Genomic DNA, 23,349 nt, shown 5'->3' on the forward strand with positions numbered 1-23,349 from the left:
ACACGGTTAGATTTGGCATATCAAAGAACCCCAATAATTCAATTTTTGATGAAATCAAACAAAGTTTAATTTTGGACCCTTTTGACCTCAATATGAACCAATTTGATAGCGGGTCCACAAATAAAAAATCTAAATACATGGTTAGATTCAGCATATCAAAGAACCCCAAGAATTCAATTTTTGATGAAATCAAACAAAGTTTAATTTTGGACCCTTTTGACCTCAATGTGGACAAAGTTGATAACGGGGCCCAAAAATCAAAAATCTAAATACATGGTTAGATTCAGCATATCAAAGAACCCCATATATTCAATTTTTGTTGAAATTAAACAAAGTTTAATTTTGGACCCCGATTTGGACCAACTTGAAAACTGGGCCCATAATCAAAAATCTAAATACATGTTTAGATTCAGCATATCAAAGTACCCTAAAAATTCAATTTTTGTTAAAATCAAACTAAGTTTAATTTTGGACCCTTTTGACCTTAATGTAGACCAATTTGAAAACGGAACCAAAAATTAAGAATCTAAATACACGGTTAGATTCGGCATATCAAAGAACCCCAATAATTCAATTTTTGATGAAATCAAACAAAGTTAAATTTTGGACCCTTTGGACCTCAATGTGGACCAATTTAAAAACGGGGCCCAAAATCCAAAAACTTAATACACGGTTAGATTCAGCATATTAAAGAACCCCAAGAATTCAAGAATAAAACCCCATTGAAATTGATCAAGAAATAAGCAATTTATACGAAGTATCTTCTTTTGCACAATACTGTGCAATTGAATATTTCTTGCTATTGTGCAATACTGTACAATTGACAATTTCTTGCTATTGCGCAATATTGTGCTATTGGATATTTCTTGCTATTGCGCAATACTGTGCAATTGAAGATTTCTTGCTATTGCGCAATACTGTGCAATTGAAGATTTCTTGCAATTGTGCAATACTGTGCAATTGAAAATTTCTTGCTATTGCACAATACTTATTATATAATAATTTACACATCCTGTTTGGTGTGTATCTCCTACCATATCATTATTATTTGCTTTTAAATATTAATCAGAAATAACCAACTTAAAATGGAAAATTTTAAAAGAAAAAAAAAAGGAAAAAAAGAAAAAAAAAGAAAAAAAAAAATCCCCCCCCCAATTTTTTGAACCCCCTTATGATTCATCACCCCCAAACTCAATCCCAGCCTTCCCTTTGTGGTATGGTACCTTGCAGTACAATTTCAGAGAGATCCATACACTTGAACACAAGTTATTGTCTGGAAACTAGAAAAATGCTTATTTTTGGCCCCTTTTTGGCCCCCAATTCCTACACGTTTCGGGCAATTACCCCCAAACTCAATTCCAGCTTTCCCTTTGTGATATGGAACCTTGTAGTACAATTTCAGAAATATCCAAACACTTACACACAAGTTATTGTCATGAAACTAAAAAAATGCTTGTTTTTTGCCCCTTTTTTGGCCCCTAATTCCTAGAATTTTGAGGCAATTACCCCCATAATCAATTACAGCCTTCCCTTTGTGATATGGAACCTTGTGGTACAATGTCAGAGAGATCCATACACTTACACACAAGTTATTGTCTGGAAGTTACAAAAATGCTTATTTTTGGCCCCTTTTTGGCCCCTAATTCCTTAACTGTTGATACCATAACCCCCAAAATCAATCCCCACCTTCCTTTCGTGGTATTGAACCTGATGGTAAAATTTCATGGAGATCCATTCACTTAAACTAAAGTTAGAGTGCGAAAACCCATGTGTCTTCGGACGACGCCGGACGACGCCAGACGACGACGACGACGACGACGACAACGACGACGACGACGACGACGACGCCAACGTCATACCAATATACGACCAAAAAATTTTCAATTTTTGCGGTCGTATAAAAATGGGCATCGGAAAATGGGTTTAAATTTTCCACTTCAAAAACGGTCGGGATGCATTTTTGTAACAAAAGGAAATTGCATATTGATCCAGAACTCACTTTGTACGGCAACCCAATTAAAATGGTTGATGAAACCAAATCTCTTGGGTAAATTTTCGATAAAAAGTTACCCTTTCTACCCCATATCAAAATGTTAAAATCGAAATGTTTAAAAGCATTAGATATTTTAAAAGTTGTCGGCAGCACCGACTGGAGTGCTGATCGCAACATTTTACTTAATTTATATAGATCTCTAGTTAGATCTAAACTAGATTATGGCTCTATAGTGTATGGCTCTGCAAGGAAGTCCTACACAGATTCTCGATGCTGTGCATCATCAGGGTTTGCGTCTCTGTCTTGGCGCATTTAAAACCTCACCAGTTGAGAGTCTGTATGTAGAGGCTGATGAGCACTCACTCTTTAACAGACATTTGAAGCTTGGACTTCAATATGCTGTCAAACTAAAAGCCTACTCAGATAATCCTGCCTACAGCTGTGTTTTTAATCCAATTTATGAAGATATTTTTGCAAAACATGAAAATAAAATTCCTCCGTTAGGTATACGTTTAAAACCACATTTAGCTTCTTTTGATTTAAAATCTGTTGCTCAAGTTGAAACTTGCAAATGTCCTCCATGGGAACTTCCCAAACCAAAAATGATATTTGATCTCCGTGAACACAATAAAAATAAAACAAATCCTCTTTTAATTCAGCAACACTTTGCTGAAATCAAAGCCAATTATTCAGATTTTTCAACTGTCTATACTGATGGATCAAAAGATGGTGACAGAGTTGCATCTGCTGCTGTCTTCAGGGACAGAGCTGCAACTCTCCGTTTGCCATCTGATGCATCGATCTTTACTGCTGAAGCAGAAGCAATTATTTTTGCTTTGAAATTTATTGCTTCTTCAGATAAATCCAAATTTACTATATGTTCTGATTCACTTTCATGCTTACAAGCTATACAAAATACTAAAATTAAAAACCCAACAATTCTCAAAATTTTATATGTAATGAGAATTTAAAAATTCTTCTTAAAGAAATATTATTTCTATGGGTGCCGAGTCATGTTGGAATCCTTGGAAACACAGCTGTAGACCTTGAGGCAAAGAATGCCCTGGGTGACCCTTTATCTAACTGTGATATACCATATACCGATTTTAAATCTAATATTAGAGAATATGTTTTTAATATATTGAAAAATGAATGGAGTAAAAAAGATGATAATAAATTACATGAAATTAAACCTAATTTAGGTAAACCTTTCAATAATTTTATGTGCAGAAAAGATCAGTGTGTTATTTCTAGATGTCGTATTGGTCATACTAGAATAACACACGAGTATCTTTTAAAAAATGAAGTAGAACCATAATGTATACCTTGTAACTGCAAGTATACTATAAAACATGTTTTAATCAATTGTATTGACTTTGCTGATATTCGTAAGAAGCATTTCAATGTCAATAATATGTATGATTTATTTAATAATGTTCCATTTACAAATATTGTTTCATTCTTAAAAGAAGTTGGAATATATTCTAAAATATAAAAATGTTATTATATTTAAAACGATTTTAAATTTTATCACGTTATCTTAATGTTCATTTTTATTTGTAAATAATCAATTTGCTTTAATCTAGAATTTTAGTTTATTGAAGGGCCTTTTGTCTGATTTTAAGAATATGCTTTAAATTGTAAAAAATATTCGAATTAGCTCTCGCCGCGATATAGCCTTGTTGTGCTAATGCGGCGTAAAGCAACCAACAATCAATCAATCACTTATGTTAAGTTTTTGGCTAGTAATTTGGTGAAATAAAAACTATATGATTTCTGTGGTTTATGGAAATAGGACAAAAGTCTTGTTTTTGGTTTTATCAGGGATGCCATAGCTATTTTTGACTGCCTGGTATAACTTATATACCCTGTCTTGTTTAAGATCAAACGGCTGGTATGATGAAAGCTGAACAATTGTCCCTTCATTTAGATTAAGATTGATTGATTGTTGGTTGCTTAACGTCCAGTGGCAAATATTTCATGCATATTCAGGACGAGAACAAATTAACAATAAATACAATAGGTAGGTTCTGTAATGTAGGCCATCCGGGAAGAAGGTCGGGGAAATATAGACTGCCACTGGAAAATGAGGGTAAATTGGATAGGGACAGCAATTTCGCCTTGCAACAGGTCACCTACGGACCCCTCAAAGAGTTGTTGCAAGGGTTCTTAACGTGCAGAGAGCGTGGCATTCTCTCTACACGAGGCATCGGATTTAACGTCCCCATTCTGACCGGACGTGGCTGCGTACTTGTACATCCCGCACAGCCAAACGGACGCCCCACTTTAGCGAGGGTTTTACCGCCGGTCGGAGGAAGACCAATGGTGACCATATTTCTATTCCCCAGTCACCCTTGGGGGGTATTTAGATTAAGGGCCATGACTGTATTTAAATTTACACTCTGCTGTTTTATCTTGCTTTTCAGTTCCCTTTCTTCCTTGGGCTCTTAAGATGTAAACTGTGTATTTCTGGAAAAAAGATATTCAGTTAATGAGTTATTTCAAGAATTAGTGGATGGCAGTAAAATGTACTTGTGAATTATAATAAAAGTGAGAATCTTTTTAGGTACATGATTACAATTGGGAATGTGTCAAAGAAACCATAATTACCTTTCCTCTTTCTCAGAAGTTTTAACTGTTACAAATGACACTGTGGGAGAAGATGCTATTCTTCCAGATGTGGAAGGGGTTGATGTACATCCATTGATCGTTGGTGCTGATGCAGAAGTGGATGACATACTAAAAATTCTATCAATAACAACTGTGTTTTCAGTTCCAGTTGTACATGTATCTTCCTCTTTCTTTCCTTCTTTATCAGTTAAACATACTTTAATTTTAATGAATTTTAAGTCACTTATACTCTCTTCATCCAGATCTGTCCATTCATTTATACCAAGATTGGAGGAAGAAATTATTAAAAACTTAACAAAATAATAAATTGCACCGATATTCAGCTCCTCTGTCAGAAATAAGATTTGTTTAGTCCTCTCATTTAAAGTAATATTCCGACTGTCGCATATTGCTACCCCTTTCCTCCACCGAATTTTTTTATTTTGATCATATCTATCAATTTCACGCCAGTCAATTGTTCTTTTTTGCCACAGCATCGGCATAGCATTATTCTTATTGTTTCTTATTGTTTCTGGAATATCCGCTTGCCAAAGTGGGGCGTCCGTTGGTGTGTACGGGATGTACAAGTTTGCAGCCACGTCCGGTCAGAATAGGGACGTTAAATCCGAAATATGCATGAAATATTTGCCACTGGACGTTAAGCAACCAACAATCAATCAATAGCAATCATAGATACTCATGGAATGATTAGATTAGAGCTTTCTATTTTACTTACATAACGTTTCCAGAATGATCATAACAAAAGATGCGTAATTTAAACATCTCCAGTTGTCTAGAAGTTTCCTTTACAAGCATATATAAATGCGGACCCTTAAGTTAGATATAGACTTAGACATAGTAGACATAGACTTGGACAGACATCGATAGACATCAACATTCTCAGCAGTTGGATTGACACTTTTTATTTACAAACTACATCATACTAGATTGTGACCTATTGGACGTAATATTCTCTGTGGATTCCGAGAAGATTTCCAGATAAAGAACAGATAAAAGATTGAACTCATATTTTGACAGTTAAGTTGACATTACTATTTGTGTATAATAAATCTTGTTAAATTGTTATTTTATTATTGATTTGTGTCTTTTATTGGCTACGATTAAAAGTCGATTCTTCTGTCGTAACAAGCATAATTTGAAATTATTGATTTGCATATATATTAGAAGGATATTTATGCATAACTAGAGGCCCTAAAGAGCCTGTGTCGCTCACCTTGGTCTATGTGCATATTAAACAATGGACACAGATGGATTCATGACAAAATTGTGTTTTGGTGATGGTGATGTGTTTGTAGATCTTACTTTACTGAACATTCTTGCTCCTTACTATTATCTCTATCTATAATGAACTTGGCCCAGTAGTTACAGTGGAAAATATTTTGTAAAAATTTACAAAAATTTACAAAATTTATGAAAATTGTAAAAAATTGACTATAAAGGGCAATAACTCCTTAAGGGGTCAATTGACCATTTTGGTCATGTTGACTTATTTGTAGATCTAACTTTGCTGTACATTATTGCTGTTTACAGTTTATCTCTATCTATAATAATATTCAAGATAATAACCAAAAGCTGCAAAATTTTCTTAAAATTACCAATTCAGGGGCAGCAACCCAACAACATGTTGCCTGATTGGTCTGAAAATTTCAGGGCAGATAGATCTTGACCTAATGAACAATTTTATACCATCAGATTTGCTCTAAATGCTTTGGTTTCAGAGATATGAGCCAAAAACTTCATTTTACCCTATGTATTATTTTTTTGCCATGTCGGCCATCTTGGTTTGCGGGCAGGGTCATCGGACACATTTTTTAAACTAGATACCCTAATGATGATTGTGGACAATTTTGGTTAAATTTGTCTTAATAGTTTCAGAGGAGAAGATTTTTGTAAAAGATTACAAAAATTTACGAAAAATGGTTAAAAATTGACTATAAAGGGCAATAACTCCTTAAGGGGTCAACTGACCATTTTGGTCAAGTTGACTTATTTGTAGATCATACTTTGCTGAACATTATTGCTGTTTACAGTTTATCTCTATCTATAATAATATTCAAGATAATAACCAAAAACGGCAAAATTTCCTTAAAATTACCAATGCAGGGGCAGCAACCCAACAACGGGTTGTCCGATTCATCTGAAAATTTTAGGGCAGATAGATCTTGACCTGATAAACAATTTTACCCCATGTCAGATTTGCTCTAAATGCTTTGGTTTCAGAGATATAAGCCAAAATCTACATTTTACCCCTATGTTCTATTTTTAGCCATGGCGGCCATCTTGGTTGGTTGGCGGGGTCATCGGACACATTTTTTAAACTAGATACCCCAATGATGGTTGTGGCCAAGTTTGGTCAAATTTGGCCCAGTAGTTTCAGAGGAGAAGATTTTTGTAAAAGTTTACGGACGACGGACGCAAAGTGATGAGAAAAGCTCACTTGACCTTTCAGGTCAGGTGAGCTAAAAAGGGAATAGCTTTCATGACGCTGTTTCAATGATAAAGATTAGTTATATACAGGGTTCAAAGTATTTTGCTCTGATCTGCTATGTGGGTTATTGAAATAGTTGATAGATATGGAATCTTTTGTTGACCTTGAAATTATCACTTTTGCAAAATTGCAGATGTTCATTGTAAATGTCAAAAATACTTCTCAAATAGAAAAACATTTTTAAATATAACTGTAATTATGGCTATTTCTTCATGTTGTATGCAATGATGTTGTCTTATAAAGTACATTGAAAAACATTCTTGTTAACTCATTCTTCTTCTCAGGAAAGGAAGTGGTAAGCAGTAAAGATCAGTGATGCAGAAAAAGAAAGTTAATAAATGAAAGAAATATATTCAGGGTTTTCATTTTAGATTAAAATGAAGGCGAGTTATACATATTTTTTTTTTAAATCATGAAAAACGTCGAGTGAGATTTTCAAAGGACAAATGATTATTTTATGAAAAATATTTCAGGAAAAAAATAACCAACAAAAAAAGATTTTCACTTCATAACTGATGAATTTACATTAAAGAAAACATTGAAAAAAATTGCATTTTTAATTTTAAGGTGTTCTTTTTTACACTAATGTAACCATGGGATCCATCCACGCGATCCCTCAATGGGCAAAGACGTGGACAGTGATGTACTTTTACAGCAAATGCCTAGTTTTCTTCTTGTTTGGAAATTTAAAAAGAAAGTGATGGTTTTTAATAAGGTAGGTTAAACTAGTGTCTGCTGTGTACAGTATGCTGAGATATGCAAAATATTTTAGATAAACAGAAGAACTGCTCCCTTCCCCCTTTAATTTTCTATATATATCAGTGCTAGTTATTAACAATAAACAACATTTATTCATTTTTTCATTTCATATACATTTATTGAACACTGACAAGTGAGAAAAATGTACTAGTAAATAGACCATACAAATTGAAAAATTGCGCCAGTAATACTTTATTATCGATTATTTCCCTTTGTTTTTGTTCTCCTGGATCACTGGAGCGTTTGTAAACAATGACGACCTTGTCGGAAATGTTATCTAGTTTTGTATTTTTAATCTGTACAACCTTTTGTCGGAAACTACTAGAATTGTATAAATGATCAATCTTTTCAGAATTAATTGAATAATTGCGGCATATTTTGCGCTTGGTTGTTATATTTTGCCATAGTACACTAGCATTCTTTAAAGAAGGAGCATATGTAAGATTTCCACCTCCGTCCAGTTAAAATAAGTTTTTATATTCATTCACGCTGTTAGTACTGTTATCGCCATCACTTTCCTAAAAATATATAAAGGGAAGAGTTGGTACATCCAAAAATTATTGTATAAATATGATGATAAAAGGTTGTTCAAATCATATGAAGGTGCAGAGATGTATTTATATCAAATAAGTCAAGTGACAACCATAGGGAAATTCCCATGAAAATGAAAGTAGAAAAAAAAGAAATCTTTCAATCTATGTAATTGATATCACCCATATATGACCGCCTCGAATGTTAAAATTCACGATTTATAGCAATATTTAGAAGAAATAGCGATTTTAAAGAAATGTTACGGTAATACAATTTGGACCTGCCTTAAACCACCTGCGCACTTTTTAGACCAAGAAAAGGTACAACTGACCATAAATTGCACGCGCGCGATATTATATATATACGGCTGGTTTTTCGTCAAACGCATTCATTTCAGACGTTAATCTTACTATTTCACCTGTTTGTGCTTTCGTGATATCTGTCGTGCATATACGCAGGTAGGTTAATGACGGATTTTATTCATTTTTTAGGCATCCCCCTTTATTATTTATTTTTTATTTTGATTCCAGAATTGTTTATGTGGTACACATTGGTGATACGTCTACCAAGAAATTTTTTTCTGCTGTCACACGTGGTGTCTAAGTCGTCACGTGATTTTACGATATGACTAATTTCCCACATGATTTAGCCGGTAGAACAAGTTCCCATACTAAAAATGTCGCCATGAAATTTCACTGTATGGTAAAAGATACCTTTTACTCCATAAAAACTGCTGATCGCTCACTGAAAAATGTTTCCCTTTATTTTAACATCATTAAAACAAGGAATTCACGTCCGTTGTTGTGAGTTTTATCATAAAAAATACCTCTATTTTCAATTTAACCAAAAATGTATACAAGCGTTCAGCAATTTTCAATAAGCTGACTAATTCTTCTATAAACAACTCAAAGGATTTGAAATAATATTGCCGTTGGTAACTTGTTCTACTCGTTTGTTTATTGTCCGCATATACCGTCTGAAATAACGCCCATTGCATAAACGCTTTACTGATCGCGGAAGGGAGGTAATCGAGGTAAAACATTCCAAAGTTGCGTTTACGGGAATTTCAAAAATGAAAGAAAAAAACATGCTTGCGCTGTTGTTTCTGATTATATCATGCACGCATATTTAGAAAATCACGCATATATGGCAATCAATAACATTCGTTAATTATTAAAAAAATACCATGCCCTTAAAGAAGTACGTTTTGAAAAAAAAGGGGGTGGGTGTTTCATCTTCAATATTTCACACACAATGTGAGATCTTTAATATTTCACACACAATATGAGATCTTCAATATTTCACACACAATGTGAGCATTCTTTCTTGAATATACAATATAAAGGATTTGTATTGGTTATGCATAGTTTTAAATTTGTGTCATACTGTTGAGACACCATTCTAATGTGTTTTATAGTTTAAAATGACAACCAGTATTAAAGTCTATATGTAAAAGGTGATCAATTACTTTCTTACTGACTTAAAAATAAAGAAGCTATTTCAAGGGTCCTCAATTATCAATTTCCTGGTAAAGTCTTAAAATTTATAACAGTGGACGCACTTCCATCTCAGGCCTAGTAGATAAAACTGCAAGCAGTGATTCAAAGCAAGGACGGGTGAGACGAAACATTCTTCTAAAATCTGTGGCTATATTATTGTTCACAGCCGTGTCTATATAACCTTGCTAATTGTGACTTGGATGGAGAGTTGTCTCATTGGCACTCTTACACATCTTTTTATGTCTATTGTATCCGTACATAATGAGATCTGTTTCTGACATTAGAGACCAATGTAGTTATTTGTATGACTCATCTGTTCTCTTTGAAAAAAAATAAAACGCAGATTCATGGGTACGGATACAGCACAGGAAGATTTTAAAAAACGAATTTCATTTTCTGGTTATTGTAAATAAATGACACTATCCAAGACGGGATCAAAATGAATATCATATAGTATATGAAACACAACAAGGCTAGAAATAAATGAAATGTTATTAATCATGCATAGCAACAGATGAAAATGAGTAGTCAATTCGCAAAACACTTCCTCTCTCCTTCCCCCACCGCCACCCCATCCCCTAACACTAATTGGTCAATCTTACTTGACATGAGTTTAAGTCCGCAGGTATATATTATATATATACAAAAACAATAAAGTTTGGTTACTTCAAACGTATTTGATATACAAATGTGGACAGACAAGATGTATTTTCGATCATACATCAGAGAAACATTCACAATTGTTGTACAGTTTAAGATTATTCCTGAAAATCACGAGATTTAAGCTAGGAAAGCATAACGAAAAAAAAACCACAACGAACATAGCGAATTTTTGCAACCATTTTTGTTGTTGTTTTTTTATCAAAATAGGGAGATGTTGCATGATTGCCAATGAGACAGCGAACTATGCACCAGAGTTCAAATAATTTGATATAAGCAAATATAGGACATAGTGCGGCCATCAACAATAGGAAACCCATACCGTATAGTTGGTTATAAAAGGACCTGACATTTAAAATGAAAAAAACCCAATTCAAATCAAAGCATAATTTAATGATTTTAAGACAAATGTAAGAATATTTTGCTCGTTTTATATGCCTTCTATACAAATATACATCTTTTTTAGTTTAACCTTCTGTAGCCGTGTGACAATTGTTTTAATTAATCAATTGGAACAAATTTAAATTTTAGCTCTCTCTTAATAGTCTTAGAAGATTTGAAACAAAATGTTTCCTGCTGAGACAGTGTAAGACAGATACTTTAGTAAGGTAATTTTAAAATGTCAAAAGCGGTGCAGCATTATGGTGCTTGCGAGGACTACTGCCAAAGAGACAGGAAAATACACTTAGAATTAGAACTGTTTTTGGCTATTGGTATGATGACCCAAGAAAGCTATGACAGTGATGAATTAGAAGATATTATACAATTCACAAGTGAAGCTATGTCTTTGTTGGAGAGAGATTTCCCTATTGCAGGTAACAAATGTCGCCAAAATATGACATTCTAACTTGCAAATTGAAATTACTGGATTGATCATCATATGGTCTATTGACTTGGAAAAAAATACGTATTTTGCATGCTAAAAATTTTGTTAGGTCAGTAAAATGGAACCACTGACATGACTTGTAAGAGGTCTATAGAATTTTGTTGCAAAGTGCTAAATTTATTTTGCCCTTTGAATAAGGCAAATTATATATTTTCAACAGTATTATTCTTGACAGTACTTTTTATTTTACTATAAGTTTAATGCAGAAACTAAAAAAAATATTTTGTAAATCCAAGTATTAGTAAAAACATTTCTGACTGACAACAAATGTGAAGAAATGGCTGCTAGCAAGATATATACATATATGCCACACCAAATCTGATTCCTTATCAACAAAAAAGGCATGATTGATGATAAGAAATGTTCTGCTATACTACAAACCGTTTTGTTTTTGTTTTGAGCAGTTGTCAGTAAACACATTATTTATATTTGGCCTTTTTCTTTGCATGTTAGTGGCAACATTTGTATTATACAAAAGGAAATTACATGACATACAGAACCGAATTATCTTCCTTTACCACTATTTAATATTCCTGTAATAGTGCACAATTGTCTTTTAACTTAAGTTTTATTGCATGTGTTATTGTGTTAATTTGTCAAATCATGTACAAAATATTTCTAACACATGGTAAAGAAACAATATTTTCCTATTTTTCAGACAATTGCTACTCATTTAATTCACCACATTCCAGAAGGATATGCTGATTTTGGACATTTGTATTGGAGGTGGTTATTTCCCTTTGAAAGGATAAATAGTTGGATCACACGCCAAGCATTGAATAAGAACAAAATAGAAGCAACCATCATGAAAACTTATGCTGTAAGTATTTGTTACTTACACAACATAGTGCAGGGGTTCAAATTTACTTTAAGCAAATGAAGGTCCAGGACCTTTGACCAAAAACACTTAAAGATCCTCTTTTATTTTTTGAAGGTCCAATTTTTATTGAAATATTTATAAAAAAACCCAGACTCGTACTGTTTACTAGTTTTGTTATAATATTATGTTCTCCAGTTTCTTGTACGACAACCTATCACATGACTACACATCTAATCAATTGTAAAGAATGTAAGCAATCACATAAGTTCCCTGCAGTATAGTTACATATAAAGATTATATTGGTACTCGATTTTTATATTTTTGTTCAAAATGCTTTTGTAATTTTTTTAACCTGCAAAGTACGAAAATATGTAGGGTGTAACTAACTACCAGTGGGAAGGTCACGAACCGGTAAATAAAAGGTCATGGACCTCTGACCACTACTTATTTGAACCCCTGTTAAGTTCAAAAGGTTTGGTGGCGTCATTTTTTTCTGTTCTAGTGTTATGCCCCTTTACAAATGGAAAAATTGCTAATTTTTTCGATTTTGTTCTCCAACTTAACTGTCCCATCCCAATGTTATGAAACTTATTCACAATACATATTACCGCAAAACTCGTATCAAGTACGTACACATTTGGATCCTGTCACTTTTTCTGTTCTTCAGTTATGTCCCTTTATAACTTTATTTTCAAAAGAAAGATATCCGAACGCATCCAATTGAAAAATCTACAGAAATAATTTCGGAACTTCTCTTAATAAAAAGCATGGCTATTTTGCAAGTAATAAAAGTTACTTAATGACAAATTTATATTGATTGATTGATTGTTAGTTGCTTAACGTCCAGTGGCAAATATTTTATGCATGTTCAGGACGAGAACAAGTTAACAATAAATCAATAGGTAGGTCTTGTAATAATAGAGGCCATCCGGGATGGTGGTCGGGGAAATTTGGACTGCCACTGGAAAATGAGGGTAAATTGGACAGGGACAGAAATTTTGCTTTGCAACAGGCCACCTGCGGACCCCTCAAAGGGGTTGCAAATTGTTGCAAGGGTTCTTAACGTGCAAAGAGCGTGGCACTCTCTATACACGAGGCATCGGATTGAACGTACCCATTCTGACCAGCCGTGGCTGCAAACTTGATACATCCCGCACAGCCAAACGGACGCCCCACTTTGGCAAGCGTTTTACTGCCGGTATTACGAATCCATGAACACGTTTATTTAATATGCGATGAGATAATGTATTGCTTAGGATACAGATTGGGGATATAAATATGTTTGTTGGTTTTTTTTTTCAAATTCGAAAATTGCAATAAATGTAGTTTCACAACTGAGTGTATCCCTTACATACAAATTCATAAGCATATTAACACAAAATATACAAACGATGATAGAAAATGTGTCGGATGTATGTAAAAATTCCAACATTTTAAACAATAGTCGACAGTTTGATAACATCTTATATAAACACCTCATGAAACCTTGAGATGGTCCCCATTCCGCTCCGATAAACCTCGGGAGTACTCGGAGGTGCGATAAGGAAGCATTCACTTTTGTTTTTATTCTAGATTGTTTCTATACACTCAAGTTAACAAAGTTCAACGGAAAATCGTTAAGTAAATAATTAAAGAAGTTATATTTATCAATGAAATTGATTACACAAATTGTTTTGAAACGGTCCATCAATTATATTATAAACATCCGGTTGTTTTGTACATTATTAGTTGTTAACAATAAATACAATAGGTAGGTCTTGTAATATAAGAGGCCATTCGGGATGATGGTCGGGGAAATTTGAACTGCCACTGGAAAATGAGGGTAATTTGGATAAGGACAGGAATTTTGCCTTGCAACAGGCCACCTACGGACCCCTCAAAGAGTTGTTGCAAGGGTTCTTAACGTGCAAAGAGCGTGGCACTCTCTTTACACGAGACATCGGATTTATTGATTGGTTGATTGTTGGTTGCTTAACGTCCAGTAGCAAATATTTCATGCATATTCAGGACGAGAACAAATTAACAATAAATACAATAGGTAGGTTCTGTAATAGGGGCGTCCCGGATTAAGGTCGGAGAAATTTAGACTGCCACAGGAAATGAGGGTATATTGGATAGGAACAGAAATTTAGCCTTGCAACAGCTGGATAGGCAATGGGTGGTGTTGATTCTATTTCATCGTCAGTCTACCGGTGGTCCAGACCAGGCTGTTTCCTGCCTTTCATATGCTCTTGGTGGTGGATATTATGTTTGGCCTCGAGGGTCTTCAGTCTGTTGTCCATATCTGTCACTTTACAGGTTAACCTTGTGAGCCCTCTCAATATTGTGTCTGAAACATGGAAAACCTTGTGTTCATCAGGGAAGATAGACCTGTGGTTAACTGATGGTGTTGCTGGTGATGGTGGTTAAAGCGATTAAAGTGGTGTGTGCAAGGTATTTGTACCTGATAAGTTACATGCCTAGTACCATAACCCTGCTTTTGAGGTAAAAGTTCATATATTCAACCAAAGCATGAATATTCATATAATGGCCCATACAGTCTTGCACACTCTGGAATATGTTTAAGGTGGATGTCCATAGTTGGAGCTTTCTTTCCTGTAAAATAATTGCAGGTATTTGATTTTAAAAATTCAAAAAAAAGCAGTCTGAACGAAAACTGTTATGCATGAACAGTTATTCAAGTAATCCTGAGTTTATATAGAAATAGACAGCACCTACAACACAATGCAGTATGAGATGCCGTTGTTTCTCATATGTGTGCTGACAAATGTAAATGTGGGTTACAAAGCGGTTTTGAAAATTTGTCATTGGGAGAGAAAGCTAACAGAACATAAAAGAAGGCATTGGGGTTTTAAAGAAATGGAACCCAGGATGGAACCCTCAGTTTGTCATGTGTGACAAAGATGGCAGGGAAATTGGGGTAGTCGAGAAATTGTTTCAAGGTTAGATTATTACATTACAGAAATGCAGTTGCTGATGTCTCTCCAAACGCAGAACTCAAAGGTTGTTTGTTCCACTACGCAAAAACCATATGAAAAAAAAACCGCAAGAATATGAGCTTCAGACTCATTACAAAGATGTCCCAGATGTCAACAAACTCGTCCGTCGTGCAGGATCCTTACTATTACTGCCCTTAGGTCGCTTGGAGACTACTGGTTATCCCTGGAAAAAGCACCACAGACAGATGCCTGCACAAAATTAACTGACTATGTAATTCTGAAATTGGCAGATACCAAATATCAACCTGGAACCACGACCAAACAGAAGAACCCAGGACAAATAATCATTTAGAGGGCTGGCATAACAAGCTGAAAAAAACAGCACATCCAAACATATTTGAAATCATCAAGGTGTTAAAAAGAACAAGCAGCTAACGAGGTAAAGAAAGTACAATATGTAGCAGGTGGCAAGATGAGGGGATAAGCTAAAAACGTATAGAGAAGTAGAAGAAAGATTCACCACTTTGAAAGAAAACCTACAAATGGTACAGCAGACTACATCCAGTATGATGATGCAACATCATACATCCTTAACTTGGTAACTAAATGAATTTTGAACTTTCCAATGTGTCCATTTGTGCCTTGTTTTTCATAATTTGAACTATCATAGTACTATTTATTGATGTTTATGGAAATAATTCTGATGTTTTATGTATTTGTGCTTCTCATGCGATTATTGATTACATGTACATTTTCTTTATTAGTATGCTTAATTTACAATTGTGCTTATAATTCAGTGCTGATTCAGAAATAAAATATGAGTTATGATTGTATGATATTTGTATTTATTTTATTCATTAGAATATGAAATATTCCTAATCCTATTTTGGCATCTCTATTAAGAAACAACAACAAAGACTTTATTTACAAAATATATCATATAATAAAAAAAAATACAATTTAAAAAAAAAAATAAAAAAACGAGCCACTATAAATAGAATTATTCAAAAAGTGGGACAATCGGAAAAACACCAAAAACATCTTCTTTTAAAAAGTATTTCGTGGCAGATTTTGACATTAAAATAATAAATATCAACTAATTGCAATACAACAAAAAATACCTTAATGACATTGTTTACATAAGTTCCCATTTCGCCTTAGTTAAATCTTTGGTACCTGAAAATTGTAACTAAGGCAAAATGTGATTAATTTTATAAAATCATTTTGACAGCTTAACTGAAATGAGAACAAGCCAAATGAGTTCACGTTCAGGTATGTTTTATGACTTCATTCTTTCTATTCTTCTTTTCTTTCAAAATGGCCGAAACTAAAGTGGAAAAAGATAAAAATAAGAATATTTAAAATGTGTGAAAAAAAATTTAGAAAGAAATTGGGGATGCCAAAACTTGGACTAAGAATCTGCGTAGACTGTTTTGGACACGCGCAAATAATTTGCATGACATTGAAATTTTGTGTTCTTTTGTAAGAGTGAAGAGACTAGACGTGAAATTATTTCTAGACTGGGATACTTTGTTGAATCACGAGTTGGTTGACCGTCATGGAATAACCGTTTCACAGATGATATCGGATATGTTCCTTATGTCGTAACTACAATACCCTTTCCTTTTCACGAATGTGACCTAATGGTTAATATGATGATACAACTGTTCATTGTGTTCTGTTTCCATTTGCTTTAAACGCTTTTCGATTCGACCCTTTAATGTGCCCTCCTGTATCGCTATACCTACCTCCTTTTGGTACACCAACTTTGCCTCGGAAGGATATGGTGGCGCTCGTGTTAAGAAGGCAGGTGATGGCTTCTTCAGTTCTTTGGCATTAGCTTTAAGAATTGTATCCGCCACGTATGTATGGGCGAAATACCTTTTTTTCTCCCTTAACCTTTCCGAAATACCCTTAACCTCTTTTTTCATTCCCATTAAAATTGGAAAGTTCTGCATAATTTGGTCCTTACTAGGAAATGAGACAGTCAATGATGGGGGTTGGCCTTTAATATGATCGCCACTATGTCATGTATTTTTGTCGGATCTATTTGTTTAGTGTCCTGTGATTTGGTCGATGGAATCACCTTTTTGAATAGGGTGCCAGGATTTTTTTTTTTGGCTTTCACAGAAGATGGGCTGACCTGGGTAGATGTACTGGCCTGTTATTGTATCAGGGGTACATCTACAGAGGATGCTGATGACGTGACGGATGGAATCGTAGGTGTCGGTCGTTTAGGTGTTATCGAACTTTTTGGTGGTAGTCTGACACGTTTGGTTGGTGAAATTTCCAGCAATGGATTTGCTGTAGTGGGTTTTTTGTTCGGATGGGCAGCACTGTAAACCATCATCCGGGACATAAATTCATATGCGTCCACGGCTTTGTCCGTGTTCAGTCCACGATATTTCTGGTCGGCAATCTGTTCTGAATGTCCTAAAAATCTCGTCAAGTTCTTTTTTACATTGTCAGGACAAGAGTCTGCCAGGGTCTGACTGGCCTTTCGTGCTTGTGTCACGCTGTATGACACTCTTATGGCCACTTTTTTATGTAGTCTTGCGATAAGGTCAGACCCATATGTAATATTACCTTCAGAAGAATTTACGAACAGCATTTCAGAAGTTTTCCCCTTATCGGTCAGTACCCTAGCCCTTATCTAATGTAGGTGTTAATTAATTGGACCTGGTCTTCACTAATGGTCAGAGTACCTATATATGACTCCTTTGTTTTGTGTTCGGCAACACAAATAACGTAGTTTATTTCCTGCTGAACATTACCCTCGTCATCGGTAATAACATTCCCATGTCCGTCTGTCATGTCCCGACTGACTTTGGTGGTTTCGATGGCAGTATAGAATTCAGAGAGCCGCATGTTGGTGAGCATGCTGACCCTCTGGGCATTTTCAAGACAGTGCTTTGCAATGAATAGGAATTTAGGAACATTAAGTTTGAATTAGAAATCCTATAATCATTGTCCTCTGCATGTTGTAGGATTTTAAGGGCAGGTTTTTCTGCTAGCGGAATATCCTTTGTGACCTCGGTGATACTAGGTGCGTTGCGGGCTGCGACGTCACTGCACCGCGTATGTCTATTGACCGTCCGTTTCATACCGTTGTACCCTCTTTGTAGTTGGTTGATGGCATCTCTTAACCTTTCAATATGTGCCCTTTCGTCAGTCGTCAATTCGTCAACCCAGGTGGTCAGAAAGTCACAAAACTTTTTCTGATTTTGGCTGCAGTACCCTACAGGTGTGGCGGCCTTATACCCTGTTTATAGCATGCCATCAAACACCTGATGAATAGCGACATCGGTCAAAGCTTATAGTGGTGTTATGTTTGTCAAGTTGCAAAAGGACCATTGTCACCGGTCTAACGTAGTTTTTAATTTCCCGTTTAGTCACCGTCTCTTTTTTTTTTGGTAGTCCATAAAAAAAAGCATGGAATTGAACAAAGATGGGAAGTTGGCTATATTGTAACGGTATGCTGTAAAAGCCAGTTTTGCTCACATTATGTCGAAGAGTGCCCTGTTGGTTTGTCTGTGGGGATTGGGCCAGAGTTTTAGGGCTCTTACAATTGCGTACAACAGAATTTTGGTGTGCGGCAAAGGATACTCGTTTTTTATTTATATCGCTCCATGTTGGCATATTTTTTTTAAAACCCTACATGCTTTTTGGTTGTACTTAGATCGAGATGGTCGTACAATACTGCCTTGGGACGATTGGGATGAATTCCAACTCGTCTTTGTCCTGCGTCTTTGTTAAGGATATGATGTTTCAAAGTCCTCGTCAGCATCCGTATCGCCCTCTATGTCAGATACCTCGATTGCCGGAGCTTTGGCTTTGCGGGACGGCTGACCCGTTTATTAGGAGTCTGCCGAATCAGAATTTATAATACGTTTTACACGTTTTCTTATTGGTTTGCTAGGTGAGGATAAACGTGTAATGTCCTCGTCCGTCAGTCTGTCCAAAGATACGACAGGGCTCTGATGATTGATTGACTGATGGTTGGTTGCTTAACGTCAGTGGCAAATATTTCATGCATATTCAGGACGAGAACAAGTTCACAATAAATACAATAGGTAGGTTCTGTAATAGGGGTGTTTGGGATTAAGGTCGGAGAAATTTAGACTGCCACGGGAAATGAGGGTATATTGGATAGGGACAGAAATTTAGCCTTGCAACAGGTCACCTACGGACCCCTCAAAGAGTTGTTGCAAGGGTTCTTAACGTGCAAAGAACGTGGCACTTTCCTTACACGAGGCATCGGATTTAACGTCCCCATTCTGACCGGACGTGGCTGCAAATTTGTACATCCCGCACAGCCAAACGGACGCCCCACTTTAGCACGGGTTTTACTGCCGGTCGGAGGAAGACCAATGGTGACCATACTTCTATTCCCCAGTCACCCTTGGGGAAAAAAAAAAATTCTAAGTCCAGAACACAGCTCAATGAGACAGGTACCTATAATTTTTTTTATTTTTTTTTATATTTCGACCAGTGGGTCCCAAATGGTCAAGGATTACTCCCAGTACGTATTATGACCTCGAGTATGCGTAAAGAGTCATAACGGATAGTTACCCCCCCCCCCCCCTAAAAAAAATATTTCCGCTATATAGTCAACTGGCCCGAATTCCGTCCGCACCATACCTTCCAAACTCGACCAGTGATATGTGTATGGGGATCAAACTGGTCAGGGATTACTTCTAGCATACTTTTACTACCTCTGGGATGCTTTTGGTCTCATTAAAATTCGTTAATAAAAAACAAAAATTTGCCCCGAATTCGGGTCTGTTAGTTACTATTAGAGGGCCGAATTCGGTCCTGTCGGGATTTTTTTTTCCTTGTTCGACCTCCACCTGGTCTAGAATGATCCGTAGTATGCTAATATATGAACTCCTTTGTACATTAATAATCATAGGGAGTCTTATTTCAGAAAAAAAATGTCACTCGCCCCGAATTTCGGTCCTATTTTGACCGAAGAGAAAGTCAACAGGCACCACAACAGCAACACCAAGAGAGAGCAGCTCAACAGGCACCACAACAGCAACACCAAGAGCAACAACAAAATACGCAAAAACCTGGAAAAGGGAAGGGACCACAGGAGCAGCCTCAGGGGGCACTTCCTCCAAGGAAACAATTCGCCATATTGCCAGAAGTCAGACCAGTTGGTAAAAATGATACATGCAGAAAAAATGGGAAGAAGGGTTCTCCTTTCCTACTTTGGACGGAATGCGACAACTGTAATACCTGGTACCACAAAAAGTGTACAGATTTAACTACCGCCCAGTATCATAAACTACAGAAGAGTAAGGAAGAGTGGACTGAAGATAGGAATGAAACCAATTACTGTGTTTTGTCCTTTTACAAAACCAATTGCTTTTAAAAACGTTACTTTTATTACACTGCACTCACTTAATTCTAACAACCTTTCACTGAAGCAATGAGTGTCTTACCAACTGATCTTTTAAGTTATTCTATTGTATAGTTTAAAAATATGTGTACTTGTATGATAAATAACATGAATTCTTAATGAAAAAATTAAAAAAATATTTTGTAAGAGTCTATAATACATGCGATCACTTCTAATTGACCGTTCTCTTTTTAGTTTTACCTTTAGGTTGATTGATTGATTGATTGTTGGTTGCTTAACGTCCAGTGGCAAATATTTCATGCATATTCAGGACGAGAACAAGTTCACAATAAATACAATTAGTAGGTACTGTAATAGATTAAGGGATTAAGGTCGGAGAAATTTAGACTGCCACGGGAAATGAGGGTATATTGGATAAGGACAGAAATTTAGCCTTGTAACAGGTCACCTACGGACCCCTCAAAGAGTTGTGGCAAGGGTTCTTAACGTGCAAAGAGCGTGGCACTCTCTTTACACGAGGCATCGGATTTAACGTCCCCATTCTGACCGGACGTGGCTGCAAATTTGTACATCCCGCACAGCCAAACGGACGCCCCACTTTGACGAGGGTTTTACCGCCGGTCGGAGGAAGACCAATGGTGACCATACTTCTATTCCCCAGTCACCCTTGGGGATCCTTTAGGTTGAATCGGTATTTTTCTATTTAGGATGATGGGTGGATGGTAGCCATATTTTTACGTACCTGTTGTTTTTATAGCGAGTTTCTTGTACTCAAATAATATCTTGGCTATTATGTGTGTCTAAATACTGTTTAAGGGAATTTGCGTTCGCGTAAAGTGAGCGCGCATTCCACTGTAAAATGTGTAACCCCATTACAGTTAAATAATTGATTTAGTTACTTATTGTTTATTATTTCTTTAATTATTTACGTCGATCAGTATGTCCGTAGTGAATTGATTTTTGAGAAAGTTTACAAATAGCTGCATGATGGTAACAGAGGCATCACCTTGTTGGGTCGCAATATTCCGTATCCCTGTAATTATTGTTTCCCAGTTTTTTTATATCATTTTTTGTTTGGTGGTTTAATTATATTTTTGCGTATATCTGAAATATTTTTTCTACCTTTATTAAGAATACTGGGTGTTTGATCTTCTATTTGTGTATTCTCAGTCTCGTTGTCAATAATTACATCTATAGATATAAGAAGATGTGGTATGAGTGCCAATGAAACAACTCTCCATCCAAGTCAAAATTTATAAAAGTAAACCATTATAGGTCACAGTACGGTCTTCAACACGGAGCCTTGGCTCACACCGAACTGTAAGCTATAATGGGCCCCCAAAATTACTAGTGGTTTTACCATTCAAACGGGAAAACCAACGGTCTAATCTATATAAAAAACGAGAAACACTTATGAACCACATCAACAAACGACAACTACTGAACATCAGATTCCTGCCTTAGGACAGGTGCAAACAAATGCAGCGGGTTTAAACGTTTTAATGGTACCAAACCTTCACCCTTTTCCCGAACAATAGTGTAACATCACAACATAGAAAGACACACTATAAAATATCAACTGAAATAGCTCAACTCAATCAAAGGACATATTAACACCATTGAACATACACTGAACAAATAAATTTGACCTATGATACAATGTAAATACAAAATAAATAAACTAAGGGAAGAATAAAAAAGTAACATGTTATATCGGTATGAAATGTTAAACAATTAAAGAAAAACAATCTGCTCGAACAAAACTATCAGCCGTTTGCAATAACTTTAAGCACAGGTAAATGAAAATAATTTTGTTGTTAGGTATACGTATACAGTACCAATAGAGAAAGGAAATATTTTTACAAAATAAATAATTTTGATGTTCATAGTACGAAGTGAAAATTTATAGTAATACCAAACACTTATAAAAGCTGGTCTATTACATCTATGTTTATTTCTGGAGTATCTACCTGTGGCACATTGGCTTCAATTTCGTTAATTATAGCGGTGTCATTATTAATTACTTTTGATTTAACACTGTCGGCGTATGATACAATAAAATATGGAAAAATGATGTATTTGATGATAGAGTAAATCGGCAACATGGACACAAATTGAGAACATATAGGTTATTTAAAAGTATATTTACTGGAACATTTGAGTTATTTTTTATGTGAAAATTTTAATGAAAGACAATTGTTAACAAAATTCAGAATTAGTGCTCATAAATTAGAAATAGAAATAGAAATTGGACGCTATAAGGGGCTTCAGGTACAAGAGAGAATATGTCAATTATGTAAAAGAGATATAGAGGATGAAATACATTTTTATTACAGTGCCCACTTTTAGAAAACAAAAGAAAAGATATAATTTTAGAACTTGAAAAAAAATATGGCAACTTAAAAAACCTTGATTTGAAGTTGAAATTTATTTGGTTTATGTCATGTGAAGATAAAAATGTTCATAAGAAAATACATAATCTAATTTTTGATTTAGAATGTGAAAAAAAACTTTACTGACTCCAGACATCTCTGGTTGTAATTAGATGTCAAATTCTTTAAAATTATTATAATGTATGTTATTTCTATTAGATATAAATTATTCAGTCTATAATAACTAAAGAAGACTGGGTTGTGCATACATATCCAAAAAATTAGGTCATTATATATGATGTGAAGTCCTTTATAGACCATAATAAATGTTTTTTGTTTTTTGTTTTTTCATCACTGTAATCAACAAAATCAATGTTAATCATATGTATAAATTATAAATTGTATT

Source organism: Mytilus californianus, unplaced genomic scaffold (assembly GCF_021869535.1).
Source record: "Mytilus californianus isolate M0D057914Y unplaced genomic scaffold, xbMytCali1.0.p SCAF_54, whole genome shotgun sequence".
In the NCBI taxonomy this organism is placed as follows: Eukaryota; Metazoa; Mollusca; class Bivalvia; order Mytilida; family Mytilidae; genus Mytilus; species Mytilus californianus.